Here is a 17,071-nt window from a genome sequence, read left to right on the forward strand (position 1 = left end):
CAGAAAGAGTTGGGGGCAATCAACAGTGTCAGCATCTGAAATTGTTGTCCATATTCATGACCTGATTCGGGTAGCTCAGTGTTTCCTTGCTAACACAGTTACTGAAAGCTTTTTTGTTACCCAAGGAACTTGTTTGCTTTCTAACTCATGAGCAGTTGGGTATGCAGAGGATGTCAAAAAAGTGGGTGGTAAAATGTGTAAAATATTGACAAGAAATGATGTCGAGTGGATACCTTCAGGTTGATTTTGCAACATGGGTACACCACATGACGACCTTCCACACCTAAAGAAATTCAAGAGGCAAAATGCAGAAGTAAATGTTTAAGTCATGTTTTTCTGGTATAAGGAAGGCATTTTGATCACTGACTATATTCAGACAACTATCCCATTAATGGAGCGCACTACTCTTACTTGCTTTGCTAATTAAAAGAGGCATTTGGAAAAAAAGGACAAAGGATGCTAGGGAAAATATTTCACTATTGCAGGACAATTCACCTGCTAACAAGACTCAAAAGAGTTTTAGTTCAAAGACCCTACCCATTAGATTTTAATTCATCTTATTAACTATTTCTGTTTTCAAACCTTATAAGGAATTTGAAATGTAGGAAATGTTCAAATGATTTGGAATTCATAGCAGTAAGTGAGCAGACATTAGAAAAAATAGTAAAAGGGTTGAAGAAATTTGAATGAGGGGAATGTGTAGAATAACATGTAATTTTGATCATCCTTGGACATTATCTTCTTGTCAGACTTAAAACTTTTCAGCAACTACTCAGGTGGACAGATGTACTGTATGCACATCTATCTATCTATCTATCTATCTAACTATCTATCTTCCTTTGCAATATAATCTATCGAGCCATTTAAAAAAATATATATAATATAATATTAAAATATATTTTAAAATACCATTAAAATATCACACTGACAAAACAATCTATCTTACTTAAAAAAAAAACCTGACATGTGATCAGGGTTATGCAGTAAGACAAAGGTGAAAACTGATTGTAATGTTACATTTTGCTCTATTTGCTGGCCTCATAAATAATCCCTTATATGTTTTTTGCTTCAGACTTATGTGAAAAATGGACCTATCTTTAGCACATCTGTTCTGCCAAGGTGGCTAAACTGCCAACAACCAAATGATATTCCACTTACAAATGTTCCTACCTGGTCTTAAAAGGCTGTCAGAAATGTCTGGATAAATGTAAGGCGGGTGCGGTTGTGCCTGTCGCTTCTAATGATTGCTGTCCGCAGAACAATATCCTTTAAATTATATTTCAGGCTTGACAATACAAATTTTATCTTACACTGTACCTCTAATGCCTATACATGTATTTGTTTCTGGTAAAAAATAGCAAGTGGATTTAATTTAGCACAGTTGTATACTTCTCCGTCACAGTTTACTGTCCAGGATTCAAAGCACAAAAAATAATTTATGAAAGTGCTCTAGTTTGTAATAAAACAAATTCAAATAATATACAATTTTTTTTTCTGCTTAAAAAGATCATGTCTATTTAAACTTACAAATCTCATGCAAGCTTTTTGCCAGGTAGGTTAAATTATATTGAAAATGATACCCCATAAAGCTTGTCATGTCACAGCCTCATTGTGATTTGTACTTTCATATGTTATTAAAATCACTATACCTTAAAAAAAATTTCAGATAAGTTCTTGTTACTGTAGAAAATTTATGGTGTTTAGTCACTAATGCTTATCTAATATTTCAGTTAAAGTTTTAGTAAAAAAAATAAACTTTTGTGTTACAATTGCTCTTGTGTCATTTGTATATTTTCATATAAAACATGACAAGTGTATAGGTGGCCTTTCTCAACTCTTTTACTTCTGAGGAATTCTTGAATTAAATATTTATTCCTGGGGAACCCTTGCTAAATGCAATTCAGCAATGAGGAAAAATTACCTTTACATTTGTTTTCAGAATGCAACCTTCACAGACACCTGAAAAGATAATTGGTGTGATTCCGCTGGCATTGCTAAGGGGTGTTGGTCTGGGGACTATGCAGGCACCTTCAAAAGTAAGTTTAACCAGCCACAGCTCAAGGACCCCTAAGCAATCTACAACTGAACCCTGGTTGAGAATGGCTACTATAGGCAGTAAAGTATGTACATATTTTTTATTATAATATAATATATTAATAAGCATAAAATTAGTTTTCAAACAAGCTCTCAATGAATGTTGTAATGGTAGGCACTATGGGCCTGATTTATGAAAGCTCCCCAAGACTGTAGAGGATACACTTTTATCAGAGAAGCTGGGTGATCCAGCACACCTGGAATGGATCTGTTCCAAGATTTTAAACAATTGCTAACAAATAGCAAATTACATCTTAAGAAATCCATTCTATGTTTGCTGAATAACGCAGCTTCACAGTGGAAAGTGTATCTTCCCCAGCCTTGGAGAGCTTTAATAAAAAGCCCTATGCAACAATTTATTCCCAAACTTGACTGCAGAAGAACTCAGTGGATCCAAGTTTTATTCTGGCAGCTACACTTAGTAATTCTGGCAGCTACACTTAGTAATAGTTATAAGTAATAAAAAAGAAACCAAAACAAATAAGCCATTAATAAAGTGTAATAAAGGGGAATGGCACAGGGGAATAAGTATTGAACACATGAAGAAAAGAAGGCATGGAAAGTCAGGAAACCTGCTGAAATCTGTCAGTATTTACAAAGCAAGCTGGTTCAGTCCTAAGTGATGCCGTATAAAAAGGTTTCTCCTCACCAAAGTATCACACAAGAAGCATCTCATGATGATAAAAGCAAAGAGCTCTCTTAAGACCTTCACAACCTTATTGTTGCAAAACATACTGATGGCATTGGTTACATATGTATTTCTAAGCTTTTAAGTGTTCCAGTGAGCACTGTTGGGGCCATAACCGGAAAGTGCAAAGTTTATTATTTCACCATAAACTAGCCACCACTAAGTGCTCCTCACTAGATTTCTGACAGAGGAGTAAAAAGAATAATCAGAAGTGTTGTCCATGAGCCAAGGATCACTCACAGCAAGCTTCAGAAAGACCCAGAATTAGCAGGCACAGTTGTTTCAAAGAAAAAAATAAGTAATGCACTCAACTGGCATTGCCCATCGCTCATCGTGCAATGCTGCACTGCTGAAGAAAAAACATGTTGAAGCTCATTTAAAATTTCCTGCACAACATTGGACAAGCCAGTGAAATACTGAGAAAATACACACCATGTTTGAGTGGAGGAATGGGCCAAAATCACTCAAATTTCATGTCAAATGCCCCATTAGAAATATTTATTCTGAGAAAAACGTTGATTTGTTCAATACTTATTTCCTCCGCTGTGTGGAGGAATGAGCCAAAATCATTCTGCTGCTCTTTAGTTCTAATTTTGGATAGCACCAACCAATTAAGTGCACCCTCCGATCACCTATCTACAAATTTCTACCTTTATTACAATCATAAATATTGAAGATCAAGCTGTAAAATGTGTCATTATGAAAAATAATAATTTATCAGTAGTAATCACAATTATTGCTAGCACATATATTGCTTTACACCTCCTGTTTATATTTAGTATGCATGCATGTTTGTCATCTAAAGTCTCTAGTACAGAGCTGCATAATATGTTGTTGCCTTATATTAAAGGATAATAATGGGAAGAATAAAGTTGATTTTCTTCCCACTTTGATAATGGATTCCAGTGCCTCAAAACATTTCTTTTAACACCAATCATCAAAAAAACATTTACAGTCAAAATCAATAAAAATTGCAAATTCTATATAGACAACACCAATTTGTAGGTTCGAGTACACACAAAAGATTTACAGATTTCTTCCTAAATCTAAATACTGCTTAGAAAACTGTGAGGAGGCGTGCATGCTAAGCTCTCAGAGACAGTTTACGCTGTTATTAGCAGAGATACAATGGTTAGTTTCCCAACTGCTAACTGTGAAATGCATACACAGAAATCAAACCTTGGCCTAAATATCAGCAAAAGTGTGCACTCTATTTTAACACTTTGTGATACTAAACATGGCTGCCAATAACTTTATTTAAAAAAATGGCATAGTGATTGACCAAAATAGAAGGTTCTTATATGTGGAAAATGCACAAACATTTTCTTATAAAATTATGATATACTGCAATTAGGGAGGCAAAAACTTGTTTTGGAAGACACACACTAGATCAGAGTTGAAAGTGAGTGGGAGTGAAAAAAAATCCCCAGCATCAGTTGTTGTTGGAATTTAAAAAGCCACTACATCAGTGGTTATTGTTAGTAAATAATGCACATGGCAGTATAAAATGCTTCAGCAGATGTGAGGGCACCCTGACTGTGGCATCTGATCCTGCTGATCCTTGGGGTTGATTCATCTGATCACCTGGATAGACAGGTGTCCCCCTCTTCTGTAGCTTCTGCATGTTCATCCCTGGTAGAAAAGTACTAACCTTTGGTCAAGGGTATGCAAGTAACTTTAATCCTATTCTATCACCTCCAAATAAGATCAAGGTCCACAAAGTAAGACAAACATAGGTGACAGTGTTCTATGTCTTGAGGCACATAAATGGGAGTAAAAACTTCCCAGCATTAGCAGTCGGTGACAGTTTTATATTTCACTACAATAGTAGTTAGGGAAAAGAGTGATGCCCCATCGCTGCCATCAGTGGGATTAGGAAAGGCACTAGTATTTGTGTTCGGTAGCAATTGGTTATATTTCAGCTCCTTGCCCTGCACTGCATCTTGTAATGACTTTACAGGTTGGACTAATCTACTGAAACACAGTTTCTAACATATATTGCCAGGGCTAGGACACTTTGTGTTTTAGTGCTCAGCATCCACCATTTGCGGGTTGTATTTTTGGGTCCATTGCACATTTTTCAATAATTGAGTAACTGAGCTTTACAAATTTGAAATGTTCAAAATGTGACTACCCTCAGAACACCCCACCCATACACACACATACACATCTTGCTCTGGCTAGCTTTATGCATACTTTCAAATATAAACATTTTTTACAGAACAAAATGAGGTATGCCAAAACCATTATGTCAAATTTGAAATATTCAGCATTGTAATCTGTCACAATGTGATGCCTAAGACACAAACTATGCCACGTGCTGAAAAAATGTTATTTCAGTAGCCCTGCAAAGTCAAGTTTTTAGTTAGAAATTTGTAGATTTTTTTTGTAGGAGTAATCTAAATTTGTATTTGTTGCCAAGCCAGCAAAACATTGGCTCAAATGAAATTGCCTAGCAAAAAAATCTAAAGCATCACCCAGTCTAAGACTAAACAGGAAGAGAATGAGTTGATTAATAAAAAAGAAACTGTGACTAATTACATTCAAACAATGCTGCAAATTAACTCAGTGTGAAAACAATATATTCTCCTATGTAGTTGGCATTTTATTCCAAATTCCTAAAGAGGCACAGGAAGAACGAATGTAGTAAGAGGAGGGCACGCTGGCCTTTTGTAGACTTGTTTGACTAGCTGTTATGAATGAATATGGCTTACAGGGGATTCCTGCTAGCATAGAAAATCTGATTTGGCTTCAAAAAGTAGTCAGATTTGACTTGCAGCTCTTGTAGTCTGGGGTTTGTTGAACTTTTAAAAGAATAAGGGAGAGAAGTAGTGTGCGGGATGGCCCATTCATTTATCCTTCTCACAGTCCAAAGGTAGGTATCTTGCACTACCATGCTGCTGACCCATCAAAGATCCCCAAGAACAAAGTAACTGATTTCATCATATGAAATCATGCCTGTGCTTGCTGTGGCCACAGGGAACATAAATATGTATGCACACCCAGACACTCCTAGCTCAGCCTGCATGATGGCTTTTTATTTTTTGTGTATTTTGTTACAATTGTCTAGTTATATTAGTATGCACTTCATGTAATATTGTTCCCTCCTAACATGCACGTGTAGAAATAATTACATTCACCCAACAGGCAACAACAACAACAAAAAATCACATTTGTATGTAGGTTTGGGACTACATACTCCATAACAAACTGCCTATATTAGTGTTTGTTATATGTATTCTTGAACAACTATGTGTGTGTTTGCATGCACAGATAGTACATACTGTGAAATAAGATTTTGTTGTTTGTCCCCCACCATACACTGGCATATTCACACATATTTTCATGAACTAGAGCCATTAAGTGCACTGTTCAGCAGAATCTAGTTCTCATATGGAGATTATGGATAATTAGGGCCCATTTCCACCTATTCACTTCTGTGCTTTGCAGTAACACCGTAAATTCATTTTCAATGCCAACTATGATGACCAAGCAATGTAAAGCACTGCAATGCACCATAAACCACTAATTATTGTGTGTTACATTTGATGGGCTACCCTAATGCAAAGCACAATAATGTGTGATATAACACTTGCACATTATTTGTACATATTGGGATGGACCAGTCCGCATTGGCACTTTGGAGCAGACTGATGTTGAGACTTATAGGAGTGAAAAAAAAACAAGTGCAGGTATTAAATCATTACTTTTGTAGTTTAGATATATAAGCACAATTTCAAGTAAAAAAAAAAATGCATATTGGTAATACTGCATAGAGAGATGTGTGCCAACCATGGAAGCAATGACTAAAAACAGTTTGGCACCTAGAAATACATCTGGAAGGCACTATTTGTGAGACTTTAGAAAACACTGTGATTCTAACTAGTGTACTAACTCATTCTTCCAAGTAAAAGAATTATGAAGTGATAGTCCTATTAAAACTTTTAGAGCTGTAATTTTAAAATATATTGTTGGAGGCATGAGAAAGTCAGGAAGGAAACTGCAGAAGAAAGAAGCTTTCAAGAATGAATCAGCAATGAGAAGCCGTGGGAAGATATTTTAGTAGAAGAGCTATAGAGGGGAAAAGAATATGGAATGAGACCATCATAATAGAACATGAATATAGAGAAGAATGAGGAATAGATAGTAAAGAATACGGAAGGAGCATAGAAAGGTTCTACAAAGGGCATTGTAAGAGCTGTAATAAAAGCCAAATCAGTGTGGTCAGAAAAAAAGAGAATTTGGTTGACCCTGTCAAATGAACTTGAATTAAGAACAAACCTAATGTTCAGAATATTGGCAAACCTATTATTAAAATGTATTCACTAAAATGTATTTTGCTTGCAATTAACATTTCAATTTTTCTTTGTTGACTATAATATTTACTTGTGAGTAAACCACATATGTATCACCCCTTCATGTGTCTGTTTACTAATGCATAGTAACACCATTTAAAGAATGGGCCTATCCATACTCTAACAGCATGATCTGTGGGTCATAATTCTCTGTTCAACTAAAACTTTGGGTGTTCTAGATCCACCTTGTGTGCTCCATTATAACTGGGAGATCAGGACCCACCCTTAATGGATGTATTACGTGTGCAGACCCAGGAACTTAAGCTCAAATCTTAGCTCACTGGGAAATCCATTAAAAGGATCTACTAAAACCTGAGATATCAGTTTTAATGGGACTGATTCTTTAAAATGTTATATATTCTCTTGGTCTAATAAAGGAGAAACCGTCTTGTGGTTAATGGAATGGCAGATTTGTTTGCAACAAGCTAACCTATATCCACAACCTTCTCCTATCTAAATCAGAGGCCTGGACTTCACACATACCCCCAGACCTGGCAACAAGACTACGTGGTAGTGTGGGTTTCATTCTCTCCCCTAATTGTACATACAGAGTCCTCCCTACAATAAAGTGCATTCAAGACGTTTTTTTCTTCTTCCCCATATTCCGCATTGTTGCTGATGTCTACCTTGGCTTAATTTACCAATTTTTGGATAACTTTGCCTCTTGGCTCCCACATAATATTTCCCATGACCTGGCCACCCTCATCCTTGGTGATTTTAATGTTGTAGTGGATGAAGCCAACCACCGTTCCAAAGCCAGACTGCTTTCTATTACCTCCTCCTTTGGGCTAACAAAGAATATAAACATTATCTTCTTCAGTCCTGGAAAACAGGAATAAGTAAAGCCCAATGGGTTCAGTACAGAGAAAGAATATAAGATACACTTGTAAATACACCCATTCAATTGTGTATCAGCGCCATTTAACATTTATTGCAAAAAGTAATACACTGGTACACATGTGCAGTTTTATCAAGTACCCGGTGGATGCCTTTTACCCTTTCTGGCCCGGGTGAACCCGGTAATGGAAACAATGCACAAAGATGCCAGGGAAGTGCAAGTGCAGATGAAATAGTGTATACAGAGGAAGCCAAGGTCTACAACTTGCTTGCAAAAGAAGAATGGATCAGTGAGCAGATGCAGGAACAGGCCAAAGTCAGGAAATTGGCAAGTGTGATACAAGCCAATGAACAGGAGCAAGGTCAAGTAACAAGATGAAGTCACATTAGGGATCTAAAGTCCAAGTTACAAAACCAGGGGTAATCCAATAAGCATTTCAAAATCCAAATTTGCCTCAATCATTAATTCTGGTCAGACACAGTTTAAGCTGAAGACCACTAAGCAATGAAAGCATGAAGTGGAGGCATTTAAATGCACTCAGCATTAGTGCAGCTAACAAGTGTGTGCATAAGCGCCCACCCTTACACAACAATGTACCATGCTCAGGCAAATGCACAGGCACACACATGTGCAGTCCTGCATATTCTCCTACAATTGTCTGTTGCCTGGTACAATTTAGTTTGGCACAGTTGCTGATCTGACATGTTTGGCTCAAATCATGCATTGCAAGATGCACATGTATAGGGAAAAACCTCTCTCTGTATAGCTTTGGTGTCAGAAAAAGAGTAAATACAAGTCCTGCCATATAAAACATTTTACACCACTTTTATGTGCATAACTGAACCGTTAGTTGCATTAAATAGGGTAGAAAAAACTTGTTATACTAATTATTTTTCCAAACTGCTTTACTGTTTATTCTAAAGTTTAATTGCTTGGCAAAACAATGGTTCAGAACAAGTATGCTGCTAGTGACCTCAAAAAATATAGCAGTTCTGTTAAATGTCAGTACTAACAGCCAAAACCAGCAATTCTACCAGCACTGCCTTCCAGAACCAACTCTTCCCAGTAAATGCCAGGACTGCCATCCAGAACCAACTCATCTAGTAAATGCCAGGACTGCCATCCAGAACCATCTCTTCTAGTAAATGTCAGTACTGTCATCCAGAATCAGTTCCTCTGGTAAATGCCAGTAGTCCCATTCAAAACCAACTCTTGTGGTAAATGCCAGCAATTTCAGCCTATACCAGCTCTTCTGATAAGTTCTATCACTGCCATCCAGAACCAGCTCTTCCAGTAAATACCAGCATCGTCAGCCACAAATAGCTCTACTGGTAAAAGCCAATATAGCCACCCAGAACCAGGACTTTTGGTAAATTCTAGAATTATTAGCCAGAACCAGCTCTTCTGGATGATTGCCAGTAGTCTCAGTCAGAATCAGCTAGTTTTGCTAGCTGGTTTTGACAGGATTGGCCGTACAAATCAACTCTTCTGGTAAATGCTAACATTGCCAGCTTTTTTTTAAAAAAACAATTGCTACATTGTTAAAGGGTGCTCCTCTGGTAAATGCCAATACGGCCAGCCAGAACCAGTGCCTTTGGTAAATAGCAGCATTGCCAACCAGAACCAGATCATGTGGAAAGTGCCACTAATGCATGTGACAATGCTTTAAAATGATATGCATTTCAGTAGTCTTAAGGTAAATGCCAGTATTGCCACCAGAACCAGCTCTGCTAGTATTAGATGGCATTGTCAGCCAAAATCAGCTATTCTGATACATGCCATTACTGCGTATGACAGTGATTTTATATAATATGCATTTTAGTAGGACTGAAACAAAATACAGGTCAGTGCACAGCTCTTTAAGGGATATGTGATTATGCCAATGTGTATACATTAAAATGTTTTTTCTATATTTTGTTGCTGAGGCTACATATATAGCTTAGGAAAACCTTGCTTTATGAAAAGCTGCATTAGTCTCAATTATGACAATGTATTTACTGGACTTTAACTTATGCCTCCATGCCAGCACATTAAATGCCAAACAAAGATGTGTTCATTATAAAATGTAGATGTGCTACCTACCAACCAAGCCATAGGCTATAGTACATTCTGAAAATAGTGTATTATTGCAATGACATTCAAGCAATAAAAGTACAGAGGAGGCAATCATTTGACTCTACCTACAGAATTGTTTTGCTGCGTATTTCTTCGTTCCATTCCCTCGCTCAGCCTTTAATGTTTATCTCAAATTATCCACAGCTGCATTTTGTCCTCCCACTCCCAGTCTAGCGTCCTATGGTGTCCTTTTATTCTTGAGCCACACATTTATTCAAGCTGGAGACTTTTTCCTGCCCCGCTGTCACACTCTCTGGAATATAAAGTATTTTGGTCACAGGAGACTTACCCACAATGCTGAGGCTTGATTTCACAGTACAATATAAAATTCACACAGATGCCTACATGAGATATATGCACATACCTGTGATTTTCACAGCTTAATTCCTTTGTGATCTGGTGTTTTTTACTTTTATTTAATACAGACAAAGGGTTGTTTTATCTTCATTTAGTAAAGGAACCCTGTACTAAAAAAAAACCCTAAAAGAAACATGAAAATGCTGGTTGCCTGGCTGTCATTTGCTAAGTACTTTCTGGGGTGCTAATGCAGAATAAGCTTAGACCTAGAGAGGTCTAAGCTCCTGATCCTCATATTTGTGGACCACTGACTCAGAAAGGAAAGGAAACTATTGGATCAACAGGATTACCAGATAGGAAGCAATTTCAAAAACAGTGATTAGTATTGACTACCTCAGTTGATCTTTTAGTACAGACATACCTGCTTGGTAAACTAATACCTTGATCTACTTGTCCACAAAAAGGCCGAAAAGGAGGCAGGATTTTACAGTACAGGAAAGAATGGGTTTCCTATTTGACCAATTTGAATGAAGGACAATGAGGATGCAGGAATAGCTGTGATCAACCCTCAACCCCCTCATCATAACTGCAGGCTACAATCCTAACTATGCATTTTTGTGCCCTAGCATCTCAAAAAAGATACACTTTGTTGGAAGCTACAAGCAAGATACAGCAAGCATAATTAGAGGTTTGAAGGGGTTTGAAGTCTCAAACCCCACCATCATCACCATTTTCCAGTGTTTCCCATTGTCCCAGCCTAGTGCTGGGGGTTCTGTGGCATCACCCTCTCTATATGAAAATGCTCAGATCTAGCAATTGGCCCCTGGACCTGAGCACTGTATTATGAGAAGAGTTCACATGCCCCCCACACACTCAGGCTTACTACTACTATTACTATTACTACTATTTCTCAATGCTCCCCACAGCAGAAGCACTGAATAGGTCATTACAAATTATTATAGAATTACATGTATTATATATGTTATATATGGGACTTATTTGGACTTTAAAGTTCATTTGTCACAAACTGAAGAAGATTGGAGAAGGACACTCTGCATGGGAAAAAACTTGGGGCCTTTCCATTTTCTATTGAGCCACAAAAAGTGCTTTTTGGTAAGTTCAATAATGTATTGATCAAACTATCATGCACAATACAAACCCTCCATTCAGGTAGATTTAATCAATGCACCCTGTAGGCATACATTCTGCTAGGATCCCCTCTTTTAACAGACAGCTTTCTTGTCTTACTGGTCCCAGACTAAGATATTGCAACTGTTTAAAAAAGCTTACATAAAAAAGTAATTTTTCTACTTATAATGGGAAAAAATATAATCCAGGGAAATTATGAATCTATATCTCTGTGGCCCAATCCTACTGTGCATAATGGTAAATCCAACCCTTCTCTTTAGCATTAGCATAAGTAACAACTTTGAACCAGTGTAGGACTGAACCCTTGTTTTTCTGTGCAATGCTAAATAAAAAGTTATGAGGGGTTATTAAAAACATGATTTTTTTTTTGCAGGTTTAATTTTTTCAAATTAAAAGGAAAAAAATCACATCTTTCACCTGTGAAGGGCATGAAGCTGCCAGTGAATGAAGCACAGACGGTTTGCCCTATATTAAGTCCTTTGCCATATGAGTATTACAACTCAAGCACACTTAAACTGCCATTCACGTTACTCCCGATTACGGGATCTCCTCTATTGGGTTTAAAGTGATAAACAGCCGGTGATGGTCCATCCCAGAATGTATTCACAGTTCCCAAATCAGACTGCAGACTTCATCACTCTTTCTAGGAATCCATTGCTCTGTAATAGGTGATTTACTGTAACTATTAACGGCGCACTCCCCGTCTGCTGGCAGATTCACCTTGCAAATGCTGTAGTTTCAGAACAGCAATTTATTTTCCATGCCTGAGTGATACGCCATCACCATTCATAGATGAAATGTCTTGCTAACCACTCGAATACTTTTCCACTTGTGGTTTCAATATTACTGCTGCCAATGGCTCATTATTTTGGGGTTTCTGTCTGTTGTAATAAAAGGCATAAAATAAATATCGACACAGCTTTCTGACATCCCCATCTAGGTGGATTTTTTAGAATCAATACCTTATTTTTGATTTATAAAACAATGCTTACTTAGGGAAGGGAAAACTAAAATGTCTAAAAAAAATTGTTTAGGAAAATTTTATCCTGTATTTTTTTTTTTGATAAAAGCAGAAATTCTTACATTCCAATGAACATCGTCAATCCGTCAATCCATATCCAATCATCATTCTAAGAAACAACTAATGATCATGGAACATCTAAAGAAAATTAATCCACGTTGTACTGGTTTCTTTCTATTTTATATGAAGACACAACTTAGTAACACTTGCGTGAGAGAGAACATATCTAAAGATGATATGCCAGTATATCAACTAAAGACCAGAAAAGCATCCATTCTCCCTACTGGTCTCCCTATAGAAAAAGTTTCCAGTTAATATGTATGATATAATTAGATGGCTAGAAGAAGATCTGAGCAAATATTGTCCAGGTATAGAAGAGGTATAAACATGTAGAGGGAGAAATTTGGAGCTTACAAACTTCCTTCAGATAAAACAAATTGCTTGGAACTCTTTGGCTTTAGTGTCTTCTGAGTCACTGACCTAAACATGCATGCCATTAAAATCAGAGCAAGGTTTGAAGGAGAGGTTTTCAATGGTCGCTTTCTTTTACTGTTATAAAATGCTGTTGCTTTGAAAGCCCACAATAATTTTACACAAACCCTATATTAAAGTAATACTTCATTACCAGCTTGTTGATTGTAAAAAGAAATGAAGAACATGTCTGTTGGCACTTATCTTGTATTTCGAACATTGAACATTTAGTATCAATGTGGGCTGATTGAATGGAAGGATTAGTGGTTCTAGATGTCAAGGTCTGAAGGGTCCAATGGAATTGGATCCTCAACCACTAAAGCTGTTATAACTCTTCTCAAACTGCAATACAGTACACACATTCCTTCCATTTCCTAAATGTGGTAGTGTCTATTTCTTTTAACTGCAACAAGCTGAGGATGTTGTAGAATGGATGACTAGGCATTGGTCAGTTGAAACCATCTCATGTTCTACGATTTTCTTTTTCTCGAAAATACCCTCCAAGGCCTTTTACCTTTCCTCTGAATTTTGCCTACAGGGACCTTCTGTCTCTGCTATGAGATTTAGCTAATGTTTTAGGAAGCCTCCTCCATACCATTCTGCCTCTGCTCTGAGATCTGGTTATTTTTTATTGGGAAGATCCCCCTCCCCCCAATGACCATTGGGCTCTGCTATGAGAATTAAATACATATATATTTTTAGTTTTGAGACTCCCTATTGTTTGGTTAGGAAGTCTATTTCACTGAACTTTTTAGCTTGTGGGTGCTGCTTAAATGTGGTGTCAGGGGCTATTTAAAAAGATACACCTAGACAGAGGCACTTATTTTTGTCATGCCATAAAAATGAGGAAGTTTTGGCTGATCAGCTCCACAATGGAACTTTACATTTAATTACCTTCACCGTAAACTAGGGTTTATCATCGATCTTGGCAGTTGTAGATTAAGGCTCCCAAAGCTTACCTGATCACAATGCACAAGACAAATGTCCAAGAAAATATGGGTCCACACTGGTTGTCAATTCAATTCTGAGTTTAATAAAAACTCAGGAGGCAAAGTCAATCATCAATATAAAAATCTTGAGGTGCTGTACATATGAAAATGCTTACATAAGATCCATAGGCTTGTTTAGACAGGTATGCTGTATACGTTCCTGCAGCAAATACTGGCCTGTGGTAACAAATCCTGTAAATAGATTGTGTTTGCAGGGTTTACCTATTAATGCACCATAACTACACTAAATATACATTTTCTCTGGTCTACACACAAAATCACTGAAGTGACCAGATTTACCTCCACATTGCCTACCTTTTTTATGAGGCTTTGAGATTTACAAAAGCTGTTACCCTATAAATAAAAATGAAGTAAATTAAGTTATTATAGCATGCTGGGGGCTCCTCTGCTCCCAAATGTGGAGCCTGGGCTTTGCACCCTGTCATAGTCTTTAAGTGCTTTGATCAATTGAAAGGTGGGCATATTGCATTCCGGGTAACATACCCCATGTATTAGTGGTGTGCTTATTCTCAGTTTTCTGATAAACAAATATTTGTGTAGGAATACAATAATCCTAGAAAGTGCAACACACCATAAACATATGTTGCTTTTATAATCTTTAGGGCAGGTTCAAACCTGCCTCTGAGTCACGCGATTCTGTGCAGCTTCCTGTGGCAGACACATTGCCAGCCACTCGAACACTTGCATGTAACAACTGATGGCGGTGACTGCTGCCCCTATTCATGCCCTATGCTGCAGGGAGATTCTACATGTAGAGTTTTTCTAAGAGGTAGGTGTTCCTTCTGTGAGGAAGCAGTAAATGGACAAAACCTCATTGCCAGTGTAAATTCAGCCTTAGGCTTTCAGGTGACTAAAATACCTCCTGACAAAAATCAAATTTACTAAGATATAAACAATCAAAATGAAAAGCATTCTTCAACCCAGGTTTGGGCATATTAAGGCCGTGTTCAAATAGGGGGTGTAATTGTGGTGCGGTTTCTTTTTCCCTCTGAACCAGGCCTAGGGGTTGGTACATGTAGTGTATCGCCAATACACCTCAACAGCAGTGAGTGGTTCAGTGCTGCCCGCTGCTGCCTCATTTAAAATATTAAAAGCAGGCCAGCACTGTTCTGGCCACCAGTCTAAACATAGCCTAAATGAGGATAACAATCAAAGTGCTTACTGTCACTTTGAACAAGCTGCTAACAGTGTGCTGGAGATTAGCTTCAGTTTCATTAGCTGAATTCTTAAAACTCTTTGGATGGGTTCTCTAAAACAGCGGTTGCAAGAAAATTTTGGTGGCCTGCAGCTCTGGCCGGTGGGTGAACCATGTCTTCCGTACGGATTGTAGGCTCAAGGCAGTGGGCGGCTTGTCTCTGGACACAACCTGCCCACTCTCCTATTGCAGGCTTAGACTTGAGATGGTAGAGTGGTTGGGTTCTGGCATTATGACGTCACTCTAGGGGAAGTGTCTACCCCTTTATTTGACACACAGCTCCCCGCGCAGGCACAGCCCAGGGCCTGTGCATTTAGTGGTCCGTAGGTCTGAAAAAGTTGGTGACCACTGCACTTAAACACCCATGGAATAACACTCATATGTTAGTTTGCAACTCTGATTTTCTGGCTGGAACAAAGTTGACTCTTAAATAATGACCTTCCAAACCAAATCTTGAAAGCAAAGAAAATGCATGGCTTCTTGTGCGGTAAAATAGGATGAGTATGAAGTGGTTCCGTACACCACATTGGACCATTATAAAAGACAGTTCCTGTTAAAAACATTGCTATAGTACTAAAACCACAGCCAACGATTTAATATTAGTTTGCCCTGTTTGCCTAAAGTAGGTGCATTGTTTGTTGTGTATTTTGTTAGACATACAAAACACAATAAAAAAAGAAATTATTAAAAGAAAACAAGCTGTTAGCAGTCTTCCCACAAGTTTCAAGTAGTGCTGAAGCTTGCTAACAGCTTGTTAAATTTCACAGCCAGCATTCCAATTAAGATCTGTGTATCATATCTCCAAACTAAAGCTGAAGGGTATTTTAAAGCTGTTTAAAGCATGCCCCCCAAACAGCATGAATAATCTAAATTGGACCCCCTACCTAGATTGTCCAAAAACAGCGATTGCCATTGCGGCCTAGTGTTCCTCTGATTGCAGTTGTAAACAATAGTGAGGGTGAGGTTATCGCCTGTCTAGCTTCTTTGGTGTCTTCTCAATGGACACAGAGTAGGACTTCCAGTGGCAGGGGGTGAAGCAGTCTTTCACTGTGATCCTGAAAGCCCTTGACTAGCTAAATCCCCACTCCAAGCAACCAGAAGATTCTTCTATCTACCTCCTAAATTCTTTCTCCAGACATCACTATTTTTTTTACAAATGTCAGTGTGAAATGGAGGGGCATTAGGCTGAAGTGACCCAATTACTGTATCCAGACATCCTAGGTAGGGGTCCAATTTTGTTTCTGTTTGAAGAGGATTGTCTTCTTGTGGAGAGTGCTGTTATTATTAGGATTTGTCAAGGCTTTGTCCTATATGCCAGAAAGCATCCACTCCTGACACCTGCTTGAAGCCTGTCTCAGCTGCAGGTTCTTGGAATGTTTGCTAGATTTTGTTGTAAGTACAATTCCTACTATGCTTTCAGGAGTTCTTCAGAGTATTAAGCAATTTTGAAGACCATGGAAACAAATCTTTGCTTTTCAATATTCATAATCTCAGCCAAAAGATAAACAGATAGATGATTGCTTTCTGAAAGAAGGGTTTGAATGTTGAGGGAAAAGCTCTGTTTTTGTGGGTGCCTAACTGTAATATTAGTAGAATCCATAAACATGTCAGCCAGTAGGGGATTACACCAAGAACAAATAATGCCTCCTTCTTCAGTCTACTTCTTCAGTCACTCTAGCCACTATATAACGGTGTAATATACTTACTGTCATACTGTATGGAATTTTCCAGCTTGCTGGATAACAATCTAAGACACGAAGCTGAGAGAACATTTAATCTTTCACACAAAAATAATGTACATGAATTTACATAGGTAAGTTCTTTAGAAAGGCATACAG

General features: G+C 37.8%; 1 long non-coding RNA gene across 2 annotated transcripts in view; it reads right to left on the minus strand.

Annotated features, from left to right (window-relative positions):
* The window catches only part of LOC140341448 (uncharacterized), a 70,687-nt gene that overhangs the window by 50,241 nt on the left and 3,375 nt on the right, over positions 1–17,071 (minus strand). The gene's annotated exons all lie outside the window — the stretch shown is intronic.

This window comes from Pyxicephalus adspersus, chromosome 1, assembly GCF_032062135.1.
Source record: "Pyxicephalus adspersus chromosome 1, UCB_Pads_2.0, whole genome shotgun sequence".
NCBI lineage: Eukaryota > Metazoa > Chordata > Amphibia > Anura > Pyxicephalidae > Pyxicephalus > Pyxicephalus adspersus.